The sequence below is a fragment of the Aptenodytes patagonicus genome, chromosome 1 (genome assembly GCF_965638725.1).
Source record: "Aptenodytes patagonicus chromosome 1, bAptPat1.pri.cur, whole genome shotgun sequence".
Taxonomy (NCBI): Eukaryota; Metazoa; Chordata; class Aves; order Sphenisciformes; family Spheniscidae; genus Aptenodytes; species Aptenodytes patagonicus.
Genome location: NC_134949.1, coordinates 18,044,391 through 18,064,659, shown reverse-complemented (window position 1 = coordinate 18,064,659; position 20,269 = coordinate 18,044,391).

The window sequence follows — 20,269 nt, the reverse complement described above, 5'->3', positions numbered from 1 at the left end:
ATACAGTGACCCTACAGATCTATGACGTAATTATTGTTTTGTGTTTGAAATACTGTGAGGGCTGACAGTAACATTTGCATAGCGGGTGGCCATAAAGTGCATGTCCCAGGGAAAGTCATGATGGATATTAGAGAATGCAATGCCTATTTGGATAGTCTTGGAGGATTGCATAAAATGGTTGGGAAAAAAACTGTGGTTCAATCTTGTCCATAATATTTACTGGAAAAAGTCTCTGGTGTGAATTGCTATCCAAAATGTTTCTGGAGTTGTCTCTTCTAGTTAGCATGAGACTGAACTTTGCCAGGGAGCATGTGAGGAGGCTTGGACTTCCTTCCTGGCTCTGCTCCAACAGTAGTATGGATGTTGCTTAAAGCTCTGATTATGCCTAGGGATTACCCTTCTCTGAGTGGCCAAGTACACAGATCTAGGTTCAACAGAGTGACAGACTTTGTAATGATCAGTTCTGTAAACCTCCAAATTAGGTAGTAGCTGTAGGACTGAAAATTACCTGAATTCCCTATGCTTTGTAGCAGAGAAGCAGACTTCTATCAGACTTTCAGTTAACTATGTATCAGGGTGCCGAAACCCAGGCGACCCAGCAAAAACCTCAGAAGATGTCTCTGAGACCTTGTCTTTTGCAAGAATTTACACTAATGTTTAGGTCTGAGGTTTAAAGACAGTTCCTACAGTTTTTGGAAGTGTTTGCCATGCTGCAAGTTTTTCAGGTTTTTTTTAGTCAGGAATGTGAAATTTCCAGGTTTAGAGAGAACACAAAAGAAAGTGCGAGGTTAGCAAGACTAGCAGTTTGTTTTGCAAAGAGACTCCTGTTTCCACTTCCTGGATGCTTTAGCTTTACTTTGAATAGAATGCTGGGACAAGACACACAACCCCTGCATGCTGCTTTCCCAGCTGTGTCTAATAAAACAGGAATACACCTCTAATGTTAGTGTTCAGTTCTTCCCTGCCTTGTGTTCTTCGGAGTCATGTAGAAAATGGTAGTATGGTACAGTGGTATTGCACTATGAGGAATTCAATACTAAATCTTTTTTCCTTCATCGATTTACAAGGGGGTTTTGGAGTTTTGGCTTTTTTCCCCCCCAAATATTAAAAATAGCTTAGTGTATACTTTATAACAGTTTTAGAAAAAGGATGTTGATTTACCTTTCACAGTTGCACAATTAAGTGCTTTGTGTGTTCTTTTTTCTATACAAGTAGATATCGTTGCCCTGGCATTCTCTATATAATATAATATATATAGTCAGAGTCTTTGTTGTTTTACATACTGCAGTCTCAAAATTAGTCTGCTCTTGAACACTGTGTTTCTCCTATAAAGTGCTTTTGGAGAAGGCTTTTCATACGCCTTTCAAAATTTGCTGAACAAAGTTGCAAAATAAAGCCAATCATTTTTCTGTTGAGTTTAACATACATACCCTTGAGAAAATTCTCAAATATTAGATAAAAGAATATTGCCCTGTTCCCTAGGGCTCAGTTTTGGGGCCGGTCTTGTTTAATATCTTTATCGATGATCTGGACGAGGGGATCGAGTGCACCCTCAGTAAGTTTGCAGACGACACCAAGTTGGGCGGGAGTGTTGATCTGCTTGAGGGTAAGAAGGCTCTGCAGAGGGACCTGGACAGGCTGGATCGATGGGCCCAGGCCAACTGTATGAGGTTCAACAAGGCCAAGTGCCGGGTCCTGCACTTTGGCCACAACAACCCCATGCAGCGCTACAGGCTTGGGGAAGAGTGGCTGGAAAGCTGCCTGTCGGAAAAGGACCTGGGGGTGCTGGTTGACAGCTGGCTGAACATGAGCCGGCAGTGTGCCCAGGCAGCCAAGAAGGCCAATGGCATCCTGGCCTGTATCAGAAATAGTGTGGCCAGCAGGAGTGGGGAAGTGATCGTGCCCCTGTACTCGGCACTGGTGAGGCTATACAGGCTCGAATCCTGTGTTCAGTTTTGGGCCCCTCACTACAAGAAGGACGTTGAGGTGCTGGAGCGTGTCCAGAGAAGGGCAACGAGGCTGGTGAGGGGTCTGGAGAACAAGTCTTATGAGGAGCGGCTGAGGGAACTGGGACTGTTTAGCCTGGAGAAAAGGAGGCTGAGGGGAGACCTCATCGCTCTCTACAACTCCCTGAAAGGAGGTTGTAGCGAGGTGGGTGTTGGTCTCTTCTCCCAAGTAACAAGCGATAGGACGAGAGGAAATGGCCTCAAGTTGCACCAGGGGAGGTTTAGATTGGACGTGAGGAAAAATTTCTTTACTGAAAGAGTGGTTAAACATTGGACCAGGCTGCCCAGGGAAGTGGTGGAGTCCCCATCCCTGGAGCTATTTAAAAGACGAGTAGATGAGGCACTTAGGGACATTGTTTAGTGGGTGGTGGTGTTGGGTTGACAGTTGGACTCAATGATCTTAGAGGTCTTTTCCAACCTCAATGATTCTATGATTCTATGATTCTAATCCATTTCACTGTATGCAATATGTGTTTCCACATTTGTAACATGTCTAATTCATTGCACAAAATAAAAGAGCTTCAAGGAACTAATAGCTCTGATCTTTTCAGTCTCACATAAAACACTTATAAAACTTAACAAGGAAACATTACTTCAAATAGTTTCTAAGTGTCGATGACTGAAAACTGTAGTCTGAAATTTTGGAACTTTTGAGTAAATACTATAAAGTGACTTTTTTTTTTCATATATTGTAGTCCAAATTTAAATGTGGACATAATTTTATAGAGTTGGTGATTTCTTAACTCTTTGAATCCTTTAATAAGAGTAAACAACAAGAAATCTAAAAGCGCTGCACAGAGTTTGAAACAAGGAATTGCTTTTAGATGAAAACTGGTTTGTTGCCAGTGTGTTCTTATCAGTTCAGGTATGAGTTTAAAAAAAGAAGAAGCAACAAAGTTCTGTAAGACATGTGTGAACTTTCTAAAATCAAACTCATTTGTTAACAGTTGCATAATGAACAAAAAAAAAATAGAAGTCTGTAAGAAATTAGGAATATTTTACCACAGAATGCTACAAGTACTGCTTTTTGAGTGAAAAAAGTTTTGAGATAAAGGTTTAATATAACAGTGGCTGTGTACTCATGAAGAGATGCTAGAGAGAACTGCCATTTAACTTTGTATCAATGCATTGTGTATGAAAAACAGACATAATCTGACAAAATTGAGTATAAAAGTTACTAGCTTTGAAATTATTGCTACTTAGGGCCTCTTTTTCAAATAATGTTCTTGCCTTTTTTTTTCCAAATAATTATATATATAATCCAGATTCATCTAAAGGTATGATATAAAAAACCAAAAATTTCACATCTCTCTAATATCTCAATCCTATACACCTTAAGACAACAGAAATTTGCTATTGTTTCTGATGGAACTGATATCAGGACCTCGGTGAAAATTGTCTTTTTTCCACAAAATTACCACTGACATGATAGAGAAAAGCCAAGTTCCAACCCACAGAGCACTTTTACATAGATAGTCTACTCTATAAAGAGGGTTAAAACACTGGCAGATTCTTAACTATATGTGATTTCAGCAAGACTGCACTGATAGATCAGTTTTCGTTTCAATCTGTACTTAATCATGAATGTCTTAGCCTGCAAATAACATTTTGTTTAACACAGCATTTACCAAAGAAATAATTGATGTCTTCTAATCCTGTTGTTATACTTCTCTTTGTTTTCTTGTGGAGACATCAACATAAATAATGAGATTCTTATCTTATATTGGTCATGATTAATTGAAGACCAGATATAATAGATTAACCAACATCTCATTTATTTTGCAGTATTGCTTCAAATTATGAAAGCAAATGCTCCATTTATTAGCTATGTCTTGTGAATAAAACTTCCAAGAAAAGTCAAATACACACACACATGCAAACTTGAATCATGCTGAAATTATATTGCAGATATAATTTACAATTATTGTAAACACAGTGGCATATTTGGAGTATCTCAGTAAAATTACAAATAATTAAGTAATCATAAGGCACTAATGTTCCTATTTCAAACCAAGTCCAAGAAAAATATCTCATATGGCTTCTACTAAAAATATATGACTCTTTGTCTTCCTTTAAATGCCTACTTGTCCAAAAGGCTTTATCTGGTCTGCATTTTCAAACAGAAAGGAATGTCATTCATTGGAATGTCATTCAAAGGAATGTCTGCAAAATGTGTTTGCAGAAACCTTTCAAAATCTCTGTGTCCTCCTAGGTTTTTGATTTTTTCAATATGACAACTATAATTTAACAGAACCATAAGTAAAAATAAAATTAAAAACCCCACTATTGCTACTATTTCCTTGTTTCATTGACTTAGAATATACTACTTTTCTTGGTTCTTTCTGACAAGAATTTTTTTTCCTCAGTATTAGCACTTCATTTTAATTGCCAATTTAATTGATCACTTTACCTGTACATATTCTTTCTAGTTAGCCACAAGTTTGAACACAATAGCTTTCCAAAAAGCTCTTAGATAGTCTGTCTTCCATGGTCTTAAACATCCACTGACATTTTTAACAGCTGATCTTCACAACCTTTCGCAATTCCTGTTACAGCTTCTTCTCTACACATAATTCTACAATACTGGTCCCAAATGTAAAGTAAAAAAGTAAATCTTCTTCAGCAAGGATGTTTGGTGGTCTTTTGTCCTTCTTGAATGTGCCCCTATCTTACTAAACTTTACCACTTGCATAGCTGAAGTTCTTTTTTTTCGCATTAGTTGCTCGGAGCTAAAAATTAAAATCCATTCTTATTCTGTATCCTTTTTTAATTTCTTTCCTTATCCAATTGTTATAAGTAATTAATGTACCCAAGTAGTTGTAGCATATACTTTCTGAGGTTTGTGGTTGATTCCTGCATAAAACTTGTTCAGTATTTTCCTGTGGTTTCAGTACTATACACTCGTTGTGTGACACTTCCCAGCATTGCAATATCACAAGCAATCCCAATGATTTAAAGAGGCATTCTAACTTGCTGCCTGGAGATTGTCTTATGATGCTAACATATGTGTTTAAAATCTATCCAAACCTGCAAGCATAATGATAATTCACCCCTCTTTTCTTCAGTAGCTGGTGGATCAAAAATATTTGCTTCCTCCTTGGGCCAGCTAGATTTTTTTAATTGGCCAGAAAAAGAAATTAACAGAAACAAAGAATTCCATCTGGCAATTGCTCCTGCTGTTTGTATTTCATGTTTTACTTATAAGCACATGAAGAACCACCTGTAAGGGGTTTTGGTAATGTGAAAACTCTTTTATGTCTGTATGTCAATGTAGTGGGTAAGAAATGAATAATTGCCAAAGAATTAGGAGAAGAGGAAAGAGAAAAAAATTTTGTAGGGTGGGATGACAAGTGTAAACAATGAATGAATCCTGGCTAGGGTATGGTTTTGGTTTTATTGAGTTGGGTGGTTATACAGATAATTTTCTTTCTGATATAAAGATATCTGATTATCTAAGGAACACAGCAAGTAGTGTGCTTGTTCTTCCTGGTAGTGGAATGTTTGTTTTAGGCACTTGAGTGTATTTTAAAGGAAGGATGCTGTATTATTTATTCAGGATGCTAAATGTCTAGTAACTTTATGCCAGAAATCGCTAAATTATAGTCTTGAAACCAGGATAATTTAAATTACAACTCTTCCTCATGATACACATTTTGGCATATGTAATTCACAATGTATCCCAAAAACAATCTTTATATATCTTGATTTAAAGTAGCAAAAGAACTCCCTTACTGAGTAATTATAGAGCAAATAATTAAAGAAGCTGTAAAATACAGAGAACCATATTCCCCATATGGGCTGAGCAAAACTGGCTGCAAAACTGGATATAAAGAGGGCAGGCTAGCTGAAACCATCATTGTTCTCCAAATATTACAAGGGGAGGGGTGAGTTAGGAAATGGCAAACATATTGGGCAGTGGAATAAAATTTAAAAAATTTGCGTAGTGACATAAGGTACAAATCAAAAGATGTGTAAATTCTTTATTAGTTCAGTTTCTCTTGTTTCTCTTACAAATTGTAAAAAATATAAGAAGTATTTGTGTATGGACTGGATAAGTGGACAGTGAGGTGGATTGAAAACTGACTGAACTGCCAGGCTCAAAGGATTGTGATCAACACAAAGTGCAGCTGGAGGCCAGTCACTCATGGTGTACCCCAGGGATTAAAACCAGGGCCAACAGTGTTTAACATCTTCATTAATGAGCTGGATGACTGGACAGAGTGCACTCTCACCAAGTTCACAGATGATAGAAAATGGGGAGTAGGGAGTGTGGCTGATTCATTAGAAGATCTTGCTGCCATTCAGAGGGACCTGGACAGGCTGGAGAACTGGACAGAGAGGAATTTCATGAAGTTCAACAATGGGAAATGCCCAGTTCTGCATCTGGGGAGGAATAACCCCATGCAGCAGTACAGGCTAGGAGGCTGACCGACTGGAAAGCAGCTTGGCAGAGAATGATCTTGGGGTCCTGGTGGAAACCAAGTTGAACATGAGCCAGCAACGTGCCCTTGTGGCAAAGAAAGCCACCAGTCTTCTGGGATGCAACAGGCAGAGTGTTGACGGCAGGTCAACAGAGTTGATTCTTCCCCTCTGCTCATCACTGGACACAGGTGGGGTGCTGTGTCCAGTGCTGGGCTCCTCAGTACATGGGAGGACATGGACATGCTGGAGCAAGTTCTGCCAAGGACTACGAGGATGATGATGGGACTGAAGCAGCTGTCATACAAGGAGAGGCTGAGAGAGCTGGGACTGTTCAGCCTGGAGAACAAAAGGCTCAAAGGGTCTTGATAATGTATATAAATACTTGATGGGGGCCAGGAAGGAGATGCGGCCAGACTCTTCTCTGTGGTACCCAATGATAGGACAAGAGGCAATGGGCACAAACTGAAATACAGGAAATTCTATCTGAACACAAAAAACCCCCACTTTTTCACTGTGAGGTACTGTGGTTTTTTACTGTGAGGTTTTTCAAACACTGGAACAGATTGCCAGGAGAGGCTGTGGAGTCTCCTTTCTTGGAGATACTCAAAACCTGACTGGACAATGTGCTGGACAACCTGCTCTGGTGGGCACTGCTTTGAGCCTGGGCATACAATGAGATGGTCTCCAGACGTCTCTGCCAACTTCAACTACTCTGAGACTGTGTGATTCTGTCATTTGAATACTTATGCATGTATTCCTTGGAAATAGTGTGGAATGGCATCGTTATTTAGGGACGCTTACTTTAACGTGAAGGCTTTTTTATATTATTGAGTTTCTTCATACTTTGTGAGGAATCTTTGACTAGCAAACTGAAGCAACGTTAGTCATGTAAAAACTGTAATATTTTTAGATCACTTTTCATTGTCTATTCAAATCTTGATTGTTTTAATAGATTTTCTTTCCCTCTAGATTTATGGAAGGCCATCTGTGGAGGAGCAATAATCTACTCCTTTAATTCTGGAAATCAAATTACTCTGCTTTGTTCTGCATAACAATGTTATTGAGACACTGTATAATTGAAAAAATATTTGGTGTTTCAGTTAACCCTGGCCTTGCAGCATGCACCCTTGAAACAGTGATTTATTTGCAAGAATCCCAGAACCAGTAGACTAGGCAAACAGCCTGCATCTGGGTACCAAGATAAATAACAGGACATGATATATTTAGAAAATTATAATATAAGCCAGGAGAAATATAAATAGGAGGGGGATAATGCATTCTCTTGCTAGAAAATTATGGAACGCGTAGGGTCACTGAAAAGAGAATTTGAGAGAAGGCAGGGAGATTTTTCTCATTCTCCCCCATGAATAAATCAATGTGCTGCAAGATCAAATATTTCTTCTGTGACTGGCACTGCACATTCATTGTTTATGTACATCTGTATTGTTACTATTGTTAATTCATACAATATATATTTTAGAAAATTTAAGGTTGAACTGCAGTTTAGGTGAAGAATTTCTCAATGAGACATAAGCATTTGATAGAACTGTTTACTATAGCAATAAAGCAGTAGGTTGGCATGTGTAGGAGGCTCCAGTGAATCCATGTCCCAAGTGCTTGAAAGCTGAATGTCTTTAAAAATGCTAAATTTGTACAAACACACCAGTTATCCAAAGCAGTTAAATACCTACTTCAACCACGTGCTTATCAGAGTTGCTAAATTGGAATGGACTTATGCTTTTCTGCATCTGATCACAAGTTTTTTAATGTCTCTTCCGCACACATTTTAAATTTTTTCTTTAATAAAGAGCATTTTGGAGAGTGCTAGTTTCACTATCTCTTTCCACCAAAGAAAACAGCTCCCAGCAGAAAGTCAGTAAAAAAATATTAAGAAACCGATTATAGTTCCCATACCGGTTATTGTTTTTTAACTTCCATTTTAATGCTTACCTTCTCTATCTAGATGTCTGTTTCCTATCTCTAGCTGCCCGTTCAGCAGCTGTTGGTAGCCTAACTGTCACTTCCTATTCAGTTTTTGATGAGAAACTTAATTTTCAATATTCACCAGTTCCATCTAAATGTTTACATAATAGCTTGCTACTAATTAAATTCCCCTCTCTTGGACTTTGCACTCCTACAGTCTCTCTTCTTTTCACTTTCCCCTTGGTTGTCTCTTCTGCCATTCTGTGTCTTGGCTGTATGCCTGGAATATATTTTCCAGACTCCCCAAAACACTGTGGGACAGGATATGAGTCCTCCACTTTTTTCCCAGTTAAAATCATTAGTATGGAATGTGCTCAAACATACTCATAGCTTCACAGCCCACCCACTGACTTTGCAGCTTTGTCCTCTTCTGTTCATCTCTATCTTTATAAAAATCTCTTCAACAGTGGTCTTACATTTATAAATAAGCATGCTAAACTATGTGCAAACTGTTTTTATTCCCATATAGAGTTTATTCAATTTGAAAGCTCTTTCTGGTGAGGAATATCCTTTATAGCACAATACAGAAGCATCTAAGCAGTTTGAAAGATACATGAATAAGAACTAACAAACTTGATTATGACACTTGTGAGGATGGAGAAGAATAATCTGTCTTTGTTCCATTCTTATTGAAACTTCAAAAATATTTATTACCTTCTATAAATTATAACTTTTAGTACTTCTCACAAATGATTCAGCATTTCCCATTAATCAATTAAAAGACCATTCCCCTAGTTCTCCCATGTGCTTGCTGGTTTTCTCATTTGGATGTCAGGAGAATAACTGGATTCGTCACCCTAAAAAGGAAAAGACCCAAGTTCTGCAAGCTCTCAGGAAACCATCACAACAGTGGTTCAGTATTACCACCCTGCCATTTAGTTGTCCCTGCTGCTGTTCCCTGTGGCTTTCCCTTCAGAAGCCATGTTTTGCAGATGGCTTTTAGCAGGAATTGTCTTCTATGATAGCAGATTGGGCCTAAATCTCTTGTAGGGCTGAAAATTACAATACACATTACAATTAGAATGCTATAGCACACAACCTCCTCGTTAACTTTGGATGATAAAATTATTTTTACATGTACCATATGTTTTTGAATACATTTTCAGGATTTTAATATTTAATGAGCATTTCCACTGTGACGCATTAATATACTTTGAATTAGAAACTCATATAAATTTCATTAACTCTTGTCAAAATTTTATCAACAATTATCTATTCTTTGCTGCATGAGAAAGAGAAAACTTACACATAAACTTTTACACTCTAATATTGTACTTTTACACAAACATGTAAATTGTCCCTTAAATGCCCATGGACTCACAGTAAAGACCTGAGTGGAATAGATTAGTGTAATCATCATTTAATTAGTCTTGAGACAGAAATGTATTTAAGCACTGAAACTGTTCTTAGTGAACTGCAATAAAATATTACAGCCTTAATTTCTTCTTCTTTTTTTTTTTTTTTCCCCTCCCCTGTGCTGGAGTGTATTTAACATTTGTCTTATGCAAGCATTTCTAAACTCTGTGCTGTAGCTTTGCTCTTATTCAAATCACGCTGACCCTATCTGAAGTGGTACAGGAAATACGTGCCTTACTTACAAATAATTCTCATGAAAAAAAAGAATAAGAAATGAGGAAATCTCAATTTCAAGAGTAGACCTACTTCTGCTAGTTGTGTAATAGGTATTAAGAGCAACTGTTGTCCTCTCTACTTCTGTGGAAAGAGAAGATAATATCACAGGTACCAATTAATAGCAGGACTATTAGAGTAGGAAAATTTTTGCAGTGCTCTTTCTGAGACGAAACTGGCAGCTTAGAGTACATGGCTGGCAAGGAAAACAAGTGAGAGATACCAGTGTAAAGGAGGTATTGTCTCCTCCTCTGAGCTTAAAATATCAATGGTGAGATCTTAGATGCCAAGTCTCTAATTGTGGTGCTTAGTTGCTGGCTGGGGTTAAACCATGACACCTGTTTTTACTGTCTCTCCTTCAGCTTTGCTGATGCAGAAGACAAATGTGACCCATCATTTCACCAGAAAAACTGAGTGTTCTGTGGGGAATCAAAGGAGGAGAAAAAATGCACTTAATATTTATTGTAAAGATAGTCATATTCTTCTTTAACATGGCTACCTAATATTATTGTATCATCTTGCATGTTTTCTAAGGCACCAGTCTAACTGAACTGGTGAATTTTCTTGGTCCTGGTGTGAGGCTCTTCCATACACAGTGCACAAGGAACTATGTTCTGAAGAATGGAAATTTTTACGAATGTCACAATACTGTACAAACATAACAGCATACCATTCGGCTTATCATTGCATAATATAAGAAGTTTATCTTATACTCACCAGTATAGAAATAGAAATAAAATATGAAATCATATTTGGCTAGAGCATATGACTTGAATGGAGAGCTGTTCATCCCTTTGAATGGTATGTAGAAGGGTCTATGCATTGTTTTTTTGGAATATACAATTTTCTCAACCTTTCCCTTTAGGAAGGGCTGGCCAGGAAGACGAGGAGGAGGAGTCGTTCTCTATACAAAGGAAGGGTTTAAGTGAATGGAGCTGTGCTTTGGAGTGACTGACAAGCAGCTGAGAGCTTATGGGTAAGGATCAGAGGATATACCAGCATGGGGCTTGTGGCATTGTGGTACACTTCTGTTACAGAGAGCCTAATCGAGAAGAGGAAGTACTGCCATCTGCAGGAAGCCTCACTATTACAGGCTATGGTTCTCACAGAGGGCTTTACCATCCTGACATACACTGGAAGGACAATGCTGGGGAGCACAAGCAATGTAGATTTCTGCGGAGCATCAAGGATTATTTCTTGACACAAGTGTTCTGTGAGCTGGCAGGGGAAGGCTATTGGACATGCTATTTATGATTAAGGAAGGACTGATTCTTCTTTATTAAGGGTAATAAGGTCAACAGCAGATTTGACAACAGGGACCAATGCTCCCAAGATAGGAGATTTTAAGATCCTAAGAGAAGTGAGCAAGACGAATAGTAACATCACAAACATGGACTTCAGGAGAGCAGATTTCAGCTTGTTCAGGGATAGCAGCACCTCATTGGAAACTCCTCTGAAGAGCAAAGGGACTCGGGTGAGCTTGTTGATATTCAGGAAAGGCTCCTCAAAGCACAAGGATCATCCATTTTGATGTGCAGGAAGTCAAGCAACCATGGCAGAAGGCCAGTACTGATGAATGGGGAATTCATGATTGAGCTAAAGTTCAAAAAACAAACCATGCAGAAGGAGGAAGCAGGGATGTGCTTCTTGGGAAGAACCTGTACATGCAGGGAAGGAGTTAAGAAAAGGCAAAGTTCAGCTGAAACTGAAACTAGGGAGAGATGAGAAAGCCAAAAAGGGCTTCTAAAAGTACCTTGTCAGCAAAAGGAAGCCTAAGGAAAATCTGAGACATTGAACCTAGTGACAGAGCACATGGAAAACAGTCATCTTTGCCTCTGTTTTTAACAATTAAGGCCTGGCCTCAGGCATCTCAGGACCATAAGTGAACTGTCAGAATCGGTGTGAGGGATGCATTACCCACACTGTCAGAAGACAGACTTATGGAGCACTTAACCAAACTGGACCCGTTAAATAGCTATGGGACCAGAAGGGATGCATCTGAGGATGCTGAGGAAACTGGCTGATATAATTATGAGACTGTTCTTCCTCATCTTCAAAAAGTCATGTCAATCAGGAGAGGTTCATGATGAGAAAAAGGCAAACATCACATTCATCTTCCAGAATGGCAAGGAGGATCTAGGAAACCATAGGCCTCACTCCTTAGGAAGATTAGGGTAAATCCTCCTGAAATTAAGTTTGTGAATGACACCAGACTAAGGAGGTTGGGGAGAGGGTCAATAGACTGGAAGACAGGACTATTATTCAAAGGCATCTTGACCGGTGGAGAAATGAGTGAACAAAACCCTCATGATGTTCAACGAGGCAAATGCCAAGTCCTGCATCTGGGATGGAATAACCTCATGTAACGCTATCATCTGGCAACTAACTGGCTAGGGAAGGGCTCTCCAGAAAAGGATCTGGTGGACAAGAATTCAAATATGAGTCATCAGTACATTGTTATAGTGAAGGTGACCAACCACATAGTGGTCTGTATTAGCATGAATGTGACCAACAGGCTAAAGGATGTGATTATTTCCCTCTATTGAACACTTGTGAGATCACATCTAGAGTACTGTGTCTAGATTTGGGTTCCTCAGTACAAGGAAGTTATTCGCATACTGGTGTGAGTTCAACAGACAGCTACCAAGAAGGTTAGGAGGATGGGGCACAATGTACAAGGGCTGTGGGAACTGGATTTGTTCAGTCTTAAGAAAAGAAGGTGAAAAGGGGATCTTACTGCTACCTAGAGCTACCTTCTGTAAGGATACGAAGAAGACCAGGCCAGACTCTTATTGGAGGTTCATGAGGGGCCAGCAGACACAAGTTGCAGCAAAGGAAATTCTGATTCAATATTAGGAACAAGTCTGCACAGTGACAATAGTCAAACACTGGAACAGGTTACCCAGAGAGGCTGTAACCTGGAGTGTGTCTGGGTGAAAAATGACAAAACAGTATCCTCAAAGATGCTCGTTAGAAGGTCTCTGCAGTAAACATGAAGAGGAGTCAGAGAGAGAAGGAAAGTTTACTGCATCTTTCTCTCTCCGAAGGGAAGTTATGTAGCCTATGTGAGATTTTTAGCATTCAGCTTCAAGTATACATAGTACAGGTCTTATCTATTAATTACACTGAGAGAATTTCTCTAGTCTTCAAATGCTTTAATAGGAGTACCATTCAAACAAAATAGTATTTCTATAGCTAACATCACAGTACAGCAGGTCAACTGTTATCACAGGTAGACAGCTATGAAATAGCTACTGGGTAGGCTACTGGCTTATCAGAAAAGGTGGATTAATTATGAAAACCATTGTAAGTGTAGCAAAAGTGTGTTGTCTGTAATTCTGCATTACACAGATTTGCTTTTAACAAATAATGGGTGACTTCAATGTTCTGAATCAGAAACCTATTTTACCATGCTCCATAGGAAACAGTACATAGAGGCTGCAGGGCAGTCCTAAGTCTAGGATAATTGCTATCAACACTTCTACCTGCAGTATTACCCCGAGCCAACTTTGGAGTGTTTCACATGGTGTTTTTAGAGGGAAACTCAAATGCCCCCAATGTTTCTTGAACATATTTACCTTCCATCATGTGCTTCCAGATATCATAGCTACATTCATCATGGTGATATTGGTTAGAAAAGGTGAGTGATGTCCTTCTTCAGAAGTGCCATGACATTCTTACTGTAAGACATTTAGTCACCTCATTGGAACATTTGTGCAGGCTGCTGATGTGATAGGGATCCCAGAGATACCTACAAAAATCGCAGTGCTTTAAGGACTTCTGTAATAGGCACATGTTAGATCCCCCATCTAGGGAGTGAGAAACTGATGGTGCACTGTGCATTCAGAGTCTACCTTACAGCACGTTAATTTCCCTGTGCAAATGAGCGTTTAATTTCTCCTTAATTTCCTTCAACCCCTTGTAGCCTGCAGAGGAATGACACCACCAAGTAACAAGACATTTTAAATTAAGAAAAGTAGCTGCCTCCCCATTGACACTAAGAAAAATATCACCCTTATTTTCAGACAAAATGGAACAGCAGATAATGTTGCTCAAACCAGACTATGGCACTTGTCTTCTGTTTAGGAGTTTTAGTCAGTAAATTATGCCTTGTCAAGTAGCATAAATGTCTCATATGACAACCATGTTAATTAATATACTTGGTTTTCTTTTTCCCTTAAGGAAACATAAAACCTTTAATGAAGCAAAACATGCATTTTTTTCTTCAAATTATATAAATTTACATATTAATTTAAAGGTAGTGGGTTAAGATAAATTGCAGTAGAGAATTTTGGTTGCTTGATATTTTTTGTTATAAGTACCTATTTTCAGCTTGGCAGACTTTAACCATTTGGTTGCAATTTCCCATCTGCTAAGTATCTGCTATACAGCACATTGGTTTAGAAAATTTCATCTGTTACAGTCTAACAGGAACAAAGAAAAGATAATATGTTACTCTATTCTTTTGGAAATAGATGTTTGGGTTGTTTGGTTTGTTTTTTACTAGTAGGTGACACACCTAAAACCCAGGGTTTTTTTCTGGATATATTTATGAAAAAAGACCAGCTAGCCCGCCCAAGTTTCTACTGGTGTTTTTTTGTCAGTGTGAAAATAAAAAAGAAGAGGCATTAAGAATAAAGGAAGCAAAGCAGAGGAATGGGGACAGGTAATTAAAATTCAGAGAATAAGCATGTGTCCTAACAGGCAGTTTGTGTCCTAATAGGTAGACAGGACGTGGACAACAGAGCAAATCAAGCAGCCTCATCCTGAGTGAGAGAAGACAGGTTATTAATTCATCCTCAGTGGACAATGAGGAATGGATATAGTAGCAGCTTTGAGTTTTGAAAAGATATTATGCTAAACAAGGTTCTTGGTTTCTCAAGTGAGAATTGTAACAGGAAAGTACTTTCTTAGGTTGTCTGTGGTACTGTTTACCTGTATGATAAGGACACAGCCCACTGAAAATGGTGCTTAACATCTCAGGAACTATCAGACTGTAATGTTTGTGAGCATGGTCCCCGATAATCTGTGTAGAATTCATAAAGGTTATTTTAGAAATTAATAGCTTCATAGCTCATTTGTGTACCTTTTCAACCTATGCGTGTTTTTAAGATTTATGGACTAATCTGGTACTTCTAAAGCAGCCTGCATAATAGCCTTATATATGTCAAGCCTCTATCATCAGGTCGTGCCTCAGTTTTATTACAGCTTCTAACAGGAGCTAGAAACAGACCTGAACATGAAGTACTCACATGCCATCAACCAAATGTATAATAATTGTCTTACATTCACTGAAATCAAACAAACAAACAAACAAAACAATACTACTTATATAAATAATCTTAGCAAAGTGGTAGGAAGAGGACACTGGAACTAGCTTTGGAAGGAAATTAACTATGATTTTTCAGAAATAATACACTGAACACTGCCTCCCCTCCCCCCTCCATTTTTCAGAGAAAACACAAAAACATTCCCAGTGCCAGCTAGCTGTATATAACTGGAAAAAAGCTCCTTGCACTGACACCATGTATTTTCATTTAGTCTACAGGTAGAGATCTACTAAATGAACCCATACTTGTGTTTTCAAACTTCTTTCTATAATGACTTTAAGTACTTGCTCTTCACACTATGAGAACCATTTTTTAATGAATTGTAATTAATTTGCTTGCAAAAGTTTTATGTTAGGTATTTTTTCTCTCCCTATGTATTTTTAAATTATTCAGACTACATCATAACAGTAAAACTCTTCAGATCTATGTATCAACATGGGTATTCTACACATTCAGAAAAAGAGGCATATACATTTAGGAAATGGTCAAAGCTTCTGATTTAAGGTAGTTGATTTAGAGTCCTGAGACATGAGAATATGATTCATCCAAAACTAGCAAGCTGATCTGTGTTATCTTGTGTTTTGGACCTTTAACACGATGCATTACATCAAATACTGAAATGGAAAAATGGTTTTCTCTGCCAAATTGTACTGGTTTTAGCTGGGAAAGAGGTTTGTTTTTTTTTTTTTTCATATTTGCTCACATGGTGCCATATTTTGGATTTGTGACCAAAACAGTGTTGATAACCCAGGGATGTTTTACTTACTGCTAAGCAGTGCTTACACAGCATCAAAGTCTTTGTTTCTCACGCTGCCCCACCAGTGAGTAGGCTGGGGTGCACAAGAAGTTTGGAGAGGACACAAACAGGACAACTGACCCAACAGACCAAAGGGGTATCCCAGACCATATGAATCATGCCTAACAACAACAGCTGGGGATAGAAGGAGAAATGGGGTACATTTGAAGTGATGGCGTTTGCCTTCCCAAGTAACTGTTACCCGTGATGGAGCCCTGCTTTCCTGGAGGTGGCTGCATGCCTGCCTGCCGATGGAAGGAGTGAATGAATTCCTTGTTTTGCTTTGCTTGTGTGTGCGGCTTTTGCTTTACCTATTAAACTGTCTTTATCTCAAACCATGAGTTTTTTCACTTTCACCCTTCTGATTCTCTCCTTGATCCCACTGTAGGGGCATGAGCAAGCAGCTGTTTGGTGCTTAACTGTCTACCGGAGTAAACCCACAACACAAATGCACCTCAAGTGCCATTATTTTCACTAAAATTGAAATCAGTAAGCTACTTACTGTATCATCTCCCACAGTATTATTGGGGTAATATAACAGCATTAAACTACTGTATTATTCCTGAAGTTTCAATTGACCAGTAGTAACATCCCAAAGGATTATACATGGTCAATAACCCAATTTTGTTGAAAATGTCATGTGAGGCCATCTTGTCCTTCACTAGTTAATGTGGTACTTCTGTGATGAATATCTGTTAATATTGAGCTTCTGGTTTCCTAAGCAACAGTAACCAGGTGAGAGTTTTCAAAACCTTCTTCCTACTTGCTTGATGCTTTCATGTAAAAAACACGGGTTTTTTATTGTAAGGAACAGGACTCAGGATGTTGTTGTTTGACTGTACTGATTATTGAGTTGCAATAGAGTTGGAGGTTTCAGGATATAGATACTGAAAGTATTTTCTTCAGTTTTGGTTGATATTAGTATGTGATGACTACTCTAATAAAAATTAAATACTTTTGTATATATATAAATACAAGTCTCAATGCAAAAACACTACTGAATTTGGATTGTTTTTTTGTTTTCCAGTCTAATGAAAAATTGCAAGCTACTCTGCAAGATTTGAACAATATTCTACCTGTTTGAATTACTATTACCAAAGAAGATCTGAAGTTTGCAGTCAGGTTCTGATCAGTATTGTAGGGATAAGAAGGCTTGGATTCTTGCTCTATCTCCTTCAGACAAAGCAGAGAGCTGAAAATAGATCCCACTACCCAAACTGCTGCTCTATTCTCTAGCCTATAAAAAGACTGACACATTTTAATTTGTTCTTACAGACCGATTTTTATTTTTTAGATTGCAGTTAGGAAGACATGGATTTTTATTTATTTTGGACAAAAGTAGAGTTTTACCTTAGTACCAAAAATAAATAAAACAATGAAAATCTTTTTTTTTTTTAATTAAAGGAAAACATTTACTTCAACTAGAAATAAAATATTTTTCTATGTTGTCTAATCTTTTTCCTCACGTTTTGAAATCTTATTTTTAATTTTTATCTTTAATTTATGACAACTTTTATACAAAAAACTATTGTTCAGTGAAAATACATTCTTTAAATATTTTAAAACTAAAATATTGACACAAAAGTTTTAAATTTTATAGTTTCTTTCTTAAAATATCAGGAAGATGCTGGTTGGCCTTTTTTATTTATTCAAAAGATTTGTCTTTCAACCACATTATCATGTATTTTTGATCTTGTTAACACTGTAAAATTATTACTAAGGAAGAACAAATGTCAAACATTTAAACTAAAAACAAACTCATAATTCTTTGACCACTGTGTAAGTGACATTATATACTGTACCAAATACTTGGAAACTAAAATCTGGAGTTATTTCACATCTAGCCAATCTACTTGTGTCATTTACAATAGTTTTTAAAAACTACATTTTGTAGTAGAGACAAACATTGTTTTAACATCATTCCTTTTCACTTTAACTCTGAAAAATTTCATAAGGAAAACCTCTGTCATCTTTTTTGGAAAATATTCATGATGAAAATAGTTATTCTTTTTTTGGGAGAACAGAAAAAAGACCTGAGATGAAAGGGTCTGGTACTGTGATGTTGAGTCTGATTTGACCCACCTAAAAATGTAAGAAACCAAACATATCAGAAGACCAGACTGTACTGAGTCTGGCTGGGATGGAGTTAATTTTTTTCACAGCAGCCCATGTGGTACTGTGCTTTGTATTCGTGGCTAAAACAGTGTTGATAACACACTGTCCTGGTTTCAGCTGGGATAGAGTTAATTTCCTTCCTAGTAGCTGGTACAGTGCTGTGTTTTGGATTTAGGATGAGAATAATGTTGATAACACATTGATGTTTTAGTTGTTGCTCAGCAGTGCTTACACTAAGTCAAGGACTTTTCCTGCTTCTCACACCACCCCACCAATGAGTAGGCTGGGGGTGCACAAGAAGTTGAGAGGGGCACAGCTGGGACAGCTGACCCAAACTGACCAAAGGGATATTCCACACCATATGGCATCATGCTTAACATATAAAGCTGGGGGAAAAGCTGGCCGGGGGTTTTGCTGCTCCAGAACTGGTTGGGCATCGGTCAGAGGGTGGTGAGCAATTGCATTGTGCATCACTTATTTTGTATATTATTTTATCATCATCATCATCATCATCATCATCATCATCATCATCATTATTATTATTATTATTATTATTATTTTCCCTTTCTTTTCTGTCTTATTAAATTGTCTTTATCTCAACCCATAAGTTTTACCTGTTTTTTTCAATTCTCTCCCCCATCCCGCTGAGGGGGAGTGAGCGAATGGCTGTGTGGTGTTTAGCTGCCTGCCAGGTTAAACCACAACACACACCAATGTTTTGGCTGCTGCTGAACAGTGCTTGCACAGCATCAGGGTTTTCTCTCTCCCAATCTGCCCTGCTACTCTGCTCCCAGCGAATAATGCTGGGGGTGGACAAGAGGTTGTGAGGATACATAGCCAGGACAGCTGACCCAAATTGACCAAAGGGATATTCCATACCATGTGACATCACACTCAGCAGTAAAAGCTCAGGGAAAGGAGGAGGAAGGGGGGATGTTTCTGGTTACGGCATTTGTCTTCCCAAGCAACCGTTATGCAAGCTGAGGCCCTGCTTTCTGGGAATTCGCTCAACATCTACCTGCCGTGGACAGTAGTGAAGGAATTCCTCTTTTTGCTTTGCTTGTGTGCACAGCTCTTGCTTCCCTATTAAACTGCCATTATCTTGATCCATGAGTCTTCTTGCCTTCCTTCTATTTTCTCCCCATCCTGCAGAAGAGTGGAGTGAGTGAGCAGCTGACTAGGTGTTTGCTGTTGGCTGGGGTCAATCCACCACACAGACAAAATATGTGATAAAAAAAATATTTCTCATATTTGTACACTTGCTTCTTACACAGAGACTGACAAAGTCTCAGTTAAATCAACTACAAAGACTTGATAAAGTTGCTTCGGGATTAAACTATTTAAAATGGGGGAAGGAGTGTAGCTGACTTCTGGCCATAAATCACAGAAATGTTGACATATAGAGAGAGATCGTTAATGGGGAATGCTAAACAAGTGTTTATATTTCAACTCATTCTGGGTCTTAGAAATCTAGCTCAGGATAGCACATTATGTACCTCCATGCAATTGGAATCCAAAACTTGAGCTGTTTCCAGGCAGGGCCACTGTTCTGAGCACTTAACCACACTTCATATCCAATTGCTCTGAAAAATAAGGTAATGAATTCTGTCAATTCGGAGTTCTTTTTTGCAAACACAAATATTTTATGATCTTGGAGCAGTGTATTTCACAGTATTGTAATGCTGTTCCTAATAGAAGTTCCACAATGCTTTTGAATTTTTAGAAGGCAGAATAGCAGGACATGAACAGGTGCTTGCTGGGAGTTTAATTTGAGGGGAAAAGCAAGATGGTAACACTCCCGGTTCATGATGACTTGCATGGGTGGATTGATGGGAAATTGTATGTCTATATAGAAGATCACATTGATCTTCACAACTTTTCGCAAGTTTAAGCAAAGTCCAAAGAATGTTGAAAATACGACCTCAAGAAATGGGTTATGTGATTTAGAATTGTGACACCCATGTATTAAGCTGCGGTGGTCAGGTAGT